This window comes from Herpailurus yagouaroundi, unplaced genomic scaffold (genome assembly GCF_014898765.1).
Source record: "Herpailurus yagouaroundi ecotype Mexico unplaced genomic scaffold, PumYag 250, whole genome shotgun sequence".
In the NCBI taxonomy this organism is placed as follows: domain Eukaryota; kingdom Metazoa; phylum Chordata; class Mammalia; order Carnivora; family Felidae; genus Herpailurus; species Herpailurus yagouaroundi.
In genome coordinates, this window is record NW_024412467.1 from 7,518,991 (window position 1) to 7,531,200 (window position 12,210).

Below are 12,210 nucleotides of genomic sequence, written 5' to 3' on the forward strand. Positions count from 1 at the left end.
TGTTCTTGGTGGGTCCCTGTTCTCTTGGGTCACTGCGAGCCAGGGTGTTCGGGCCATGCAAAGCTCAAAATGCAGTAAATCTTACTTTTAGCGGACAGAAACAAGGTGGTTGAGATTGGAAGGGAATTAATTACGTTTATTTATTAACATTTTTATTAGCTGTATACCATACTAACACAAATAAAATCAATGCGATCTTCTAACCAGACGACTGGTTAATGCATGGACAAGAAACCACATAAGACTTTTAAGAAAGATTAAGAAAAGAATACACTTGGCGTGTACTGGCAAGAAAGCGATGCTTAAAACAAAAATGATGGACTTTGGGGAAGGAGGAGAAATGGAGGCTGAACTGTGAAAATTTCACTCATCTGTCCCTCACACAAATGTTCTTATCTCTCTGGAGATGAAATTTATTTCAGGACCGTAGCTACCAAATATAAAATTTAAAAAAATGAACTCTCAGAAAACTACTCAAGGCTTCATAATTTTAAAAAGAAATCATATGATCAAGCACATCACTAATTCACATGGATACCTTTCTCAAAAGCAAAACCTGTTCATTTTTTCTCAGAGGTACAAGCAAAAGAAAGACAAGGAGACAACGGGAGAAACCGAGAGGGAAAGTGTCTAAGGAGACCATGAAGTGTCCCTGGAGTCATCATCCTCCAGCCCAGCGAGGCAAGCCCTTTTCTGAGTATCACCATAGCACCACCTTGGGAAGTCAAGGCATCTCCTGATATATCATTATTTTCCTAACAATCCCCCCAGGGCTTATTGTTTGGGAGGACAGCGACAATCAGATATGCACAGAGGGAAGTTGGGATTAGCATGACCAGAACAATTGTGTGCCCAAGTGTTTACCTGTCAATCCATTCCAAACATCCTTATCCACGAACAACGTGTTAAGAAATACATCAACAGCAGGGGTGCCTGGGTGGCTCAGTAAGTGAAGCATCCGACTTCGGCCCAGGTCATGATCTCACAGTTTGTGGGTTCAAACCCCACATCGAGCTCTGTGCTGACAGCTCGGAGCCTGGAGCCTGCTTCGGATTCTGTGTCTCCCTCTCTCTGTGTACCCCCCCCCCACTCTCTCTCTCTCTCTCTCTCTCTCAAAAACAAATAAACATTTAAAAAAATTAAAAAAGATACGTCAACAGCAGCACCTACAATATATGGAAAAAAAGAAAAACAACAAATATATTTTTTTAAAGTGTGCCAGGCACTTTCTATGTAATAAAGCATTTGTTACTGACAATGGTTTGTTGGATATTACTGTCCCCATGTTATAGAACACTAAGCTAAAGCTTAAAACATGTAAGTTGGGGGCGCCTGGGTGGCGCAGTCGGTTAAGCGTCCGACTTCAGCCAGGTCAAGATCTCACGGTCCGTGAGTTCGAGCCCCGCGTCGGGCTCTGGGCTGATGGCTCAGAGCCTGGAGCCTGTTTCCGATTCTGTGTCTCCCTCTCTCTCTGCCCCTCCCCCGTTCATGCTCTGTCTCTCTCCGTCCCAAAAATAAATAAACGTTGAAAAAAAAATTAAAAAAAAAAAAAAAAAACATGTAAGTTGGTTTGTCAGGCCCCCAACCAGTATGTGTATGGTTGAGCCAGGATTGGAACCCAGGCTTATCTCTGCAGGGACTATTCAAAGACCCTTGTGAGTCCTGATACTCTTAATTTCGGGGGCCCCAGCCCATGTTCTTTCAAATATGTTCAAATCAACAGCCCGCTTCAAACAGTATTTATATATCACCAGCTCTGTTGGGTCACATTTGAAAAAGTCGAAACTGATAGCTTTAAAACAACTATAGTTTTTGAGTTCACAGTTTTCTTCTTTTGCTTTTTGTCTTTTTCAGGGTGCGTACATTTCACATCGGATCTGTGGTACCTTACTGTCCAGACACAGGAGCCTGAGAATGAATGAGAAGATTCTACTCCTTCCACTTGGGCTGGCTGGATAGGCCTTCACAGCTTACCCAGAACTTTATCTTCAGTGGTGTATTTGCGTCATGACCAAAGTGCTCAGGCCCTGTGGTATTTCCTCTGACAGTGAGGAATGTGGTGCAAGAATGTGATTCCCTCTTGGCTAGCACAATACCTGCTGCCTGGTGCTACCCTAAAAACAAGACACACAGCAAATGTCTGTTATCTACACTAGCGGCTCATTGAGGTCGTTGGCCATTTTTAAGTAATCCTTGCAATCCAGAATGTACTATTATTGGTCAACACATAGTAATGAGCATTCCAAGAAAAGACTTATGGAAGGACCACAAAGGACGAATGAATGTGACTCAGTGACTATGATCTGGTCTCCTAGTGAGTTAATGGTGGTCCCCAACTTACAGCCTGGCACCAGTTCAATCATTTCACGCTGGATCGTGTGTGTTGTGTTGACCACATTTGCACATCAGAGTGCACTTTGCTGAATGCGGGTAGAAAGTCTTCAGAATAGTCTCACGATTCATCTGGCTGTCAAAACACGTAAGGTACATGCACGTAGATATTTTCCCCTCCATTCTTAAATATGTGTCTCTTTTCTGGTTTGAGAGCTTAACAGCTTCATATCAGCAGCTCATTCAAGACGATCCATTTGGCTATTTTTGGGCTATAGGGTTTTTGTTTGTGTTTGTGTTTGTGTTTTTCTCCTCTGATTTCTTATCCTAGTAAATCATAGAAGCCCTTCCATTCACCATTCTGGTGACTTCTACTACTTTCCCACTCTTCTTGCTTTGTCTTGCATATAATATATTATGTGTACATCTTTGGAGAGTTATGTCAGTGAGTGAAATGAAACAGATTAGTCACTTAATTTATAGAGAGAGGAATAAATGGAATAAATTTCAGAAAATAATAAATTACTGGTCCAAAATATTTTGCAGGTAATTCCCTTACATTATCAGAGTAACATGATGGAGTGTTTTGTTGTTTTTTGATGGCTAGGAATCTTAAAACATTGTATTGAAACATTAGCAACCGTTCATTTTCAACAATTTGAAAGACATTACTGAAAACATTTTCCTCCTCCTTCAAAATAAATGATTAGGAAAAGCCAAACCAGGCCAGCCTTGTATTAAGACTCAAATTGTTTTGTGCATTCATTTTTGAAGTATTAATTGTTGCTCGTGGAGTTATTGTTAGAGATAAAAGCAAGACAGGAGATAGTATGAGCTGGATGTGGTGTGAGGTTGGGGTATTACATGTGTGAAGTGACCAAGGCGGGGAGACAAAAATGACTTTTAAGAGTTGAGTGGCTGGGGAGCCTGGGTGGCTCAGTTGGTTAAGCATCCCGCTTCAGCTCAGGTCATGATCTCCCATTTGTGAGTTCAAGTCCTGCGTCAGATTCTGTGTCTCCCTCTCTCTCTGCCCCTGCCCCCTTCATCCTCTATCTCTCTTTCTCTCAAAAATAAAAATAAAATAAAATAAAATAAAATAAAATAAAATAAAATAAAATAAATAAAATAAAGAGCTAGGTGGCTAATATACAATTTGACGTTGTTTGGGTTGTGATCTAAGCCAACCCCACTTTCCATCTCTGAAAAACTTCAGTTAACTCTCCAACTACACTCGTCCATGAAACATTTTAATGCTTCATTTCATGTTTGTGAAACTGAGGAGAGTCTAGGTAGATAGAATGCAGAGGAGAATAGCTTTCTTGAGAGTGTCTAAAAAGTTTCTTAATGTGGGATAATTCAATGGGATACAGAACTAAACACCAGAGACAAACTCCGCTACTAAGAATTAGTACAAATCTTGGATAGAAGTTTCAACTTCCAGAAGGTTTGGGATAGGAATTCAAGCAATATTTTGAAACTCTTAGGAGGCAGAGAGGAACCAGATAACACCTGGACTAGATATTTGTAGTAAATCAATGCTTTTCTTGTTACACACGTAATACCTTTTATAAACTTTAGGAATAAAATAGCAAAATTGTAAACATTTCTGTACACTTAAAAAAAATAATTGTGGTGAACTTTTTCACACCACACACAAAAATAAACCCAAAATGAATTAAAGACCTAATGTGAGACCTGAAACCACAAAAATCTTGAAAGAGAACACAGGCAGTGATTTCTCTGACATCAGCTGTAGCCACACTTTTTGAGATGTGTCTCTTAAGGCAAGGGAGACAAAAGCAAAAACTATTAGGAGTGCTTTTGTGCAGTGAAGGAAACCGTCAAAATGAAAGACAATTTATGGAATAATATATTTGCAAATAACATATCCAATAAGGGTTTAATATCCAAAATATATAAAGAACTTATACAACTTAACACCAAAACAACAACAAACAACAACAACAGTATAATAATATAATTGAAAAAATAAGCATCTGGGGCGCCTGGTTGGCTCAGTCAGTTAGGTGTCCAACTTTAGCTCAGGTCATGATCTCATGGTTCATGAGTTCGAGCCCCGCGTCAGGTTCTGTGCTGACAGATCAGAGCCTGGAGCCTGCTTTGGATTCTGTGTCTCCCTCTCTCTCTGCCCCTCCCCCCCCCTCAAAAATAAATAAATGTTAAAAAATTTTTTTAAATGAACAAAGGACCTAAATAGACATTTTTCCAAAGAAGGCATCCAGATGGCCAACAGACACATGAAAAGATGCTCAGCATCACTCATCATCAGGAAAATGCAGATTAAAACCACAGTAAGCTATCATCTTATACATATCAGAGTGGTTTAAATTAAAAAAAAAGATGAGAAATAACACGTATTGGTGAGGATGTGGGGAAAAAAGGAACCCTCGTGCACTATTGGTGAGAATGCAAACTGGTGTAGCCACTATGGAAAAACAGTATGGAGGTTCCTCACAAAGTTAAAAAGAGAAACCATGTGATCCAATGATTACCCTTCTGGATATTTACCCAAAGAAAATGGAAACACTAATTCAGAAAGCTAGATGCACCCCCATGTTTACTGCAGCATTAGTTATAATTTCCAAGACAGAAAACACAGCCCATGCATGTCCATTGATAGACACGTGGATAAGGAAGATGTGAGACACACACACACACACACACACACACACACACACACACACCTGGAATACTACACAATCATAAAAAGATGTAATCTTTTTGTGATAACATGGATGGGCCTAGAAGGTATTATATTACATGAGATAAATCATATAAAGACAAATACTATATGATCTCAGTCATAGGTGGAATCTGAAAAACAAGTGAACAAGCAGACAAACAAAAAGCAGAATTTGATCTATAAATACAGAGAATAAGCTGACAGCCAAAGAGATGGGGGGGGGGGGGGTGGGAAGGTGGAGGGATGAAAACTGGGTGAAGGAGAGAGGGAGATACAGGCTTCCAGTTATGGGAAGGCTAAGTTTCAGGAATAAAAGGCACAGTCTAGGGAATCTAGTCACTGATACTGTAATAAGGTAGTTAGGGACACTTAACGGTGAGCATTGCACGATACAGTGATGCTTAATCACTATGTTGTACACCTGCAACTAATGTAACATTGTATGCCAAGTATACTCCTAAGAAATTAGAAACCAAAATAAAGATGATACAATGCACTCAGAAAAGGCACTCCGCTAAGTTGATGAGTCCTATTTAGAAATGACAATTGAGTAACAGAGAAATAAAGACTAGAGTATCAATAAAAACATTACAGAGAAGGAAAAGTAGAGGTAGAGAGGGACTTTTAATTTGGAATCTCGGATAGACTTTAAGGAGCTATGGAATGGCTCTAACACGCAGACACATTTTATGTGCTTGTGGGTGGACAGTATATGACATTTTAACTAATGTAGTTCCCTCCTTGCAGATCTGCCCCATTCATTTGTTCAAGCTGTGCCATGACGGAAAATCTATATTGGTCTCTGCCCCCAGTTCCTGGCACAGAGCTCCCCAAACCCTTTAATTTCCCGGGTGATAGAGGTGTTTTTGGTTCTAATGAAGTGACTCGGGGTGGACTTCTGGATGGCTAATGGATGGGGGGCGGGCTGGTCACCCGGAAAACGAAGCCATGAGCAGAAGCTTAGAACTTGTGGTCCCCACCCCCTCTGTGTTATTCTCTAATGAAGAGAAGGTGGGGGGGATGGACATGGAATTAATAATCAATCATGGCTACCTGACGAAGCATCCATAAAAATCCCAATAGTACAGGGCTCAGGGAGCTTCCTGATAGGTGAACACATCCATGTACCTGCCTGAGAGGGCAATGTACTTCAACTTTATGGGGTCCTCTGCTTGGGACCCTTCCGGACCTCTCCTATGTATCTCTTTACCTGTTACTCACCTGTATCCTTATTAAATCCTTTAACTGCTAACTGCTTTAAAAAACTGGTCATATATGTATAACACAAAATTTACTGTCTTAACCATTTTTAAGTGTGCCGTTTGGCAGCATTAAGGACATTCACGCGGGTATGCAATTATCACCACCATCCCTCTCCAGAACTTTTTTCATCGTCCCAAACCGAAACTCTACACACACCAAATAATAACCGCACATTCTGCCCTCTCTGGCCCTTGGCAACCACCATTCTATTTTCTGTCTCTCAACTTGACTACTCTTGGCACCTCATGTAAGTGGAATCATATAGTGTTTGTTTTTCTGTAATTGGCTTCCTTCACCCGTCATCATGTCCTCAAGGTTCATCCATGTTGCAGCATGTGTCAACATTTTCTTCCTTTTTAAGGCTGATTATATTTCATTGTATGTATAGACCACATCTTCTTTATCCATTTATCCATTGATGGACAGCTGGGTTGCTTCTGCCTTTTGGCCATTGTGAGTAATGCTGCTAGCAACATGGGTGTACAAATGCCTCTTTGAGACCCTGCTCTCAATCATTTTGGGTATATACATAAAAGTAGATATGATTTGCACATTTTAAATCAGGTTGTTTGGTTTTTTATTGTTGAGTTGTAGGAGTTCTTTACATCTCCTATATATTAATCCTTTTTCAGATATACCATTTGAAAATATTTCCGTTCTGTGTGTTGCCTTTTCACTGTTGATGGCATCTTTTGCTGAACACAAGTTTGTTTGTTTGTTTGTTTGTCTTTAATGTAGTCCAGTTTGTCTGTTTTTTTTTCTTTTTTTTTTCTTTTCCTGGGCTTTTGGTGTCCTATCCGTGAAATTATTGCCAAATTCAATGTCATGAAGTCTTTTCCTTTAGCTCTTACATTTAGATCTTTGTGGACTTTGAGTTGATTTTTGTCTGAAGTGTAGGGTAAAATTACAATTCCATTCTTTTGGTTTTTTAAACCTGCTTAAAATATTATAAAATATTATAGCTTAAAGTATTATAAAATCTTCCTATGTATCTGTTCAAAACTCTTCTCTCAATGTTGTGTTTTATACGTACGCCTTGAACCATTCCTGCTTATATCATAGTTTTCATAATTTATAAAAAATTCATAACTTATCATGTCATAACTGATAGTTACCAAGTGAGCCAAATTCTCCCCATGAAATCTGTTTTGGAGAATTTCAATATTGTTCTAGGGGAAGATGAACCAGTGCCTTTGAATGAAATACAATTTAAAAACACTTTCTAGAATATTTATTAAAATGTGCTATTTTTAAGTGAGGTACCACTGTTGATTGCCTCCTCAGCCCTTATTTCCTCCTCATAATTCTTTACAGAACCCCAGTTTTGTTCATGTGTCCGCTTGTCCCTCACATAACCCTTGCAACTCATGTCCCTCACATAACCCTTGCAACCTTCTCTTTTTTTCAGCTCCTGGAAAAGATCCTGATGAATCAAAGCCGGATCGTTTTAGGAATCCAGGTATAAGTCAATCATAGCATGGTTTGCCGATCATTGTTATTGGTCCAGGAATAGTTACAAGGCCTGGAATGAAATATTTCTATTTTCTCCCTGGATAAATAAAAGAGGCAAAGATTGCCTTACAACAGTGAGTTGGAGAACAAGCCAATGGGTTAAGCCAAAATCTGTCAACCACAGAAAAGAGACTTGGAAAGAACATCTGTTCCTAATGACATCATGGGGTTATTGAAGCAGTTGACCTCTAAGTTAGCCATTCCTCTGGAAGTCGTGTGAAGAGAAATTATCTGACTCTTCAAGCTAGGTTGGTTTCCTCAAAGCAGTTCAAAGCATCCCGCTTGACCTACAGGTATATTTTACTAGATTTTAATAATACATCTCTGTGAGGCAGGTAGGATAGGTATGATTATTATCATTTAAAAAATGAGAATGCAAGCAAGAAATGTGGAGATGACTTTACTGAGAGTACTAATCAAGATAAATTTTAGAAACTGCTCTGGAACCTAGCTAAGTCTTTTGTGAAACCATATATATATTTGTTTTGTTTTGTTTTGTTTTCATGTTGCGGCCACTGGAAAAAAGACATTTAGAGTCATTCCAGCCAGGCTAAAAACAAAACAAAAGAGCAAAATCCACATCTACTTTAATATCCTAATTGTTCCTTTGTATATTCTATCAACCTGCCTCAGATTTCAAGATTTCCACTCAGTTTTTCTTTTGGATTCCAAAGGAAAGAGAGGCCGTTGGTTTTCATCTATTTCCAGACTCTATTTTTAATATATCTGATAGACCTACATTACTCAATTTATTCACATGCTGCATAAATCGAGTAATGTAGGAAGTTATCTGAAGTAAAGAAAACTTTGGTCATCTTGCATGCGGACAAGCTTTCTGCAATGCCTTGACTACTACAGGCTGCTTATTCCTATGTAATTTGCATATTGAAATAGGTCTCATTTTTCTGGACACTTTAAAAAAAATTTTTTAATGTTTATTTATTTCTGAGACAGAGAGAGACAGAGCATGAGTGGGGGAAGGGCAGAGAGAGAGGGAGACACAGAATCAGAAGCAGGCTCCAGGCTCCGAGCTGTCGGCCCAGAGCCCGACTCGGGGCTCAAACTCACAAACTGTGTGATCATGACCTGAGCCGAGGTCAGTCGCTCAACTGACTGAGCCACCTAGGCGCCCCTCATTTTTCTGGACACTTTAACAAAAACTGCCATAGGTTACTCAGAGTCAATTTGACTTATTACATTGTGCCATTGGACCTAACCCAGAAGACAGAGGAAGGGTAATGTAGACGGGCATAGAGTCATTGGTAGCAGCAGCTCAGAGCCTGGAGCCACAGAAATCAAATTGGTATAAACGTCTCCTCCAGGATCAGAAAGAGATTTTCCCTTTCAGCTCTAATCAAGTCTTTTTGGACTTCTTAATTCTGAGAAAATTGTTTCTGTGTGTGATTTGAATCATCTTTCCAAGGTCATTCATAGGCCACCTGCTGCTCACAAAGAAGGAAATGTACTCCATGGGACAGCCAAGGTGATTCATCTGGGTGTGTACTGAGTCCAGACTAATAGAGGATCAGACCCGACTCCCATTAGAACTGGGTTTTTATTTCCTCTTTAGTACATGAACTCAAGTAGCTATTGCATTCTGTTCCAGATTTTTCTTTATAAGATGTTATCTCCTTGATTTACAAAGTTCTTTCGAATTTTAAGGTAGGGAAGACTAGAAGTAAATATTTTAATAAACAGCCTTGCCTAAAGCTGCTTTTTGTGACAGCACACTGTGGTAAATTACAGACCGGCACGACTTCCTAAATTCTCTTTCTATAATTCCTCCTTTGCATTTGGGTGGGCTTTGTGACCGCTTGGCCAACAGAATATAATGGAAATGATGCTCTGTCAGCATCCAAGCCCAGGCCTAAGCCACTGGCAGCTTCCTGTGGCAGGCAGAATTCTAACACGTCCTCTAAAACCTTCCCCCCTAGAGTGTATGCCCTCCTCTTGATTATAAGTGGGACGTGTGTGTCTGTTGGGTATCACTCCAGTGAATATGTTACCTTATGTAGCAAAGGTGAATGGATTTGCGGATGTAATTAAGGTGCCTAATACGTTGACTTTGAGCTAATCAGAAGGAGATTATCCTGGCTAGGTCAGCCTTACTCAGGTGAGTCCTTTAAAAGAGGGCTTAGTTTTTCCAGCAAATGATGCTGGGACAACTGGATATTTACACAAAAGAATGAAGCTGAACTTCCCTTCATACTATACACAAAAATTAACTCCAGACGGATCATACACCTAAATGTGAGCATCAAATGTATAATACTCTTAGAAAACATAAGAGTACATTTTTATGAATTTGGGTGAAGCAACAATGGCTTAGATAAAACTTCAAAAGTGCAGAGGACAAAAAACAAAACACACAAATTGTACATCATTAAAATTAAAACTTTTTTTTTTTATTTTTTTTTCAACGTTTATTTATTTTTGGGACAGAGAGAGACAGAGCATGAATGGGCGAGGGGCAGAGAGAGAGGGAGACACAGAATCGGAAACAGGCTCCAGGCTCTGAGCCATCAGCCCAGAGCCCGACGCGGGGCTCGAACTCACGGACCGCGAGATCGTGACCTGGCTGAAGTCGGACGCTTAACCGACTGCGCCACCCAGGCGCCCCTAAAATTAAAACTTTTGTGACTCGAAGAACCCAGTCAAGAAAGTGAAAAGTCAACACATAGGAGGGAAGATATTTGCAAATTGTATATCTGGCAAAAGCCTTATGTCTGTAATATGTAAAAATCACAACACAATAATAAAAAATATACGTAACTCAACTAAAAAATGGTCAAAGACTTTGAATGGACATTTTCCCAAGGAAGTTATATAAACAGCACGTGAAAATATGTTCAACAACACTAGTCATTAGGAAAATAAGATCAAAAGTGCAGTAAGATAATAAATACCCACTAAGATATTTAGAATAAAAACAACAGACAATAGTATTGATGAGGATAAGGAGAAATAGGAACCCTCACACATTGCTGGTGGAAACGTAAAATGGCACAGAGGCTTTGAAAATTGTCTGACAGTTCCTGGCCCAGCACTTCCATCCCTTGGTATAAAGGCAAGAGAAACGCAAACACGTATCCACAAAAACCTTCCAGGTGAGTGTTCAGAGCAGCATTGTTCACAATAGCCCAAAGTAAAAGCAACCTGACTGTCCATCAATTGATGAATAGATGAATGAAATGTGCTGTGTCTATAAAGAGTAGTATTCAGCCGTAAAAAGGAATGAAGGGCTAATACAAGATACGATGCAGGTGAACCCGGAAAGCATTATGCTAATTTAAGGAGCCAGTCACAAAAAGCCCCACATCAGATGATTCCACGAATATGGTCAGAAGGGTAAAATCTGTGCACAAAAATAGGTTTGTGATCGCCTAGGGCCAGAGATGGTGGGGGGGTGGGGAGTGTAGACTAACTGCTAATGCTTCTTTTGGAACAGCAACAATGTTCTAAACTCAGATTGTGCTGATAGTTGAATAAATGACAATATTAAAAACCACTGAATGACACATCTTACATGAGTGAATTGTATGAGATGTGACTGGTGCATCAATAAAGTTATTCTTTTTTAATTAATTAATTTATTTATTTTGAGAGAGAGAGAGAGAGAGAGAGAGAGCATGTGCCAGCACGGGAGGGGAAGAGAGAGAGAGAGAGAGAGAGAGAATCCCAAGCAGGCTCTGTGCTAACACAGAGCCCCAACATGGGGCCCGATCTCATGAATCATGACATCATGACCTGAGCCGAAGTCAACAGTTGGACACTTAACTGACTGAGCCACTTAAGCACCCCAGCTATTCTTTTTTTTTTTTTTTTAAGTTTCAGGCCTTCCCCGAACCAAGATATATTCCCCATCAACCTTGAAGAAGCAAGTAGCCATCAGTTCCACAGCTGCAGAGAAATGGATTTTACCAACAACCATTAAACTTGGAAAAGGACCTTGGACCTCAGACGAGACTGTAGTCCTGACTGACACCCTGCCTGCAATCTTGGGAGATCCTGAGCAGAAGACCCAGCTAAGTAAGCTGTGTCTAGACTTCTGATATATAGCAATTATGAAATGATAAATGGGTGTTGTTTTAGACCGGTAAGTTTGTGGTAATTTGTTACCCCCCAAGAGACAGCTAATATACCTCTACTTTTGGTCTCTTGGATACTTGCTTTTGGAACCTAGCTGCTGTGATGTGAGAAGCCCAGGTCGTATAGAAAGCCCTACTATGCTCACAGCCAGTAGCCAGCATCAGTTGCTAGTCCCGGGAGGGTGGCACGTCGGCCACCCAAGTCAGCCGGGTTTCACCACAACTGCCAACAAGACCCCACACGGGAGCCATCCAGCTGTGCTCAGTGAATTCACAGAAATGTGAGAGACAGCAATAGCTTTAACTTTAAAT

General features: G+C 40.1%; 1 long non-coding RNA gene across 1 annotated transcript; it reads left to right on the forward strand.

The window, feature by feature from the left end:
• Nucleotides 1–1,861: 1,861 nt before the first annotated feature.
• On the forward strand, nucleotides 1,862–11,894 carry LOC121020466 (uncharacterized). The gene is made up of 3 exons (XR_005786142.1): nucleotides 1,862–2,484; nucleotides 7,707–7,757; nucleotides 11,639–11,894. It is a non-coding gene; the product is annotated as an uncharacterized LOC121020466 (long non-coding RNA).
• The last annotated feature ends 316 nt before the right edge of the window (nucleotides 11,895–12,210 follow it).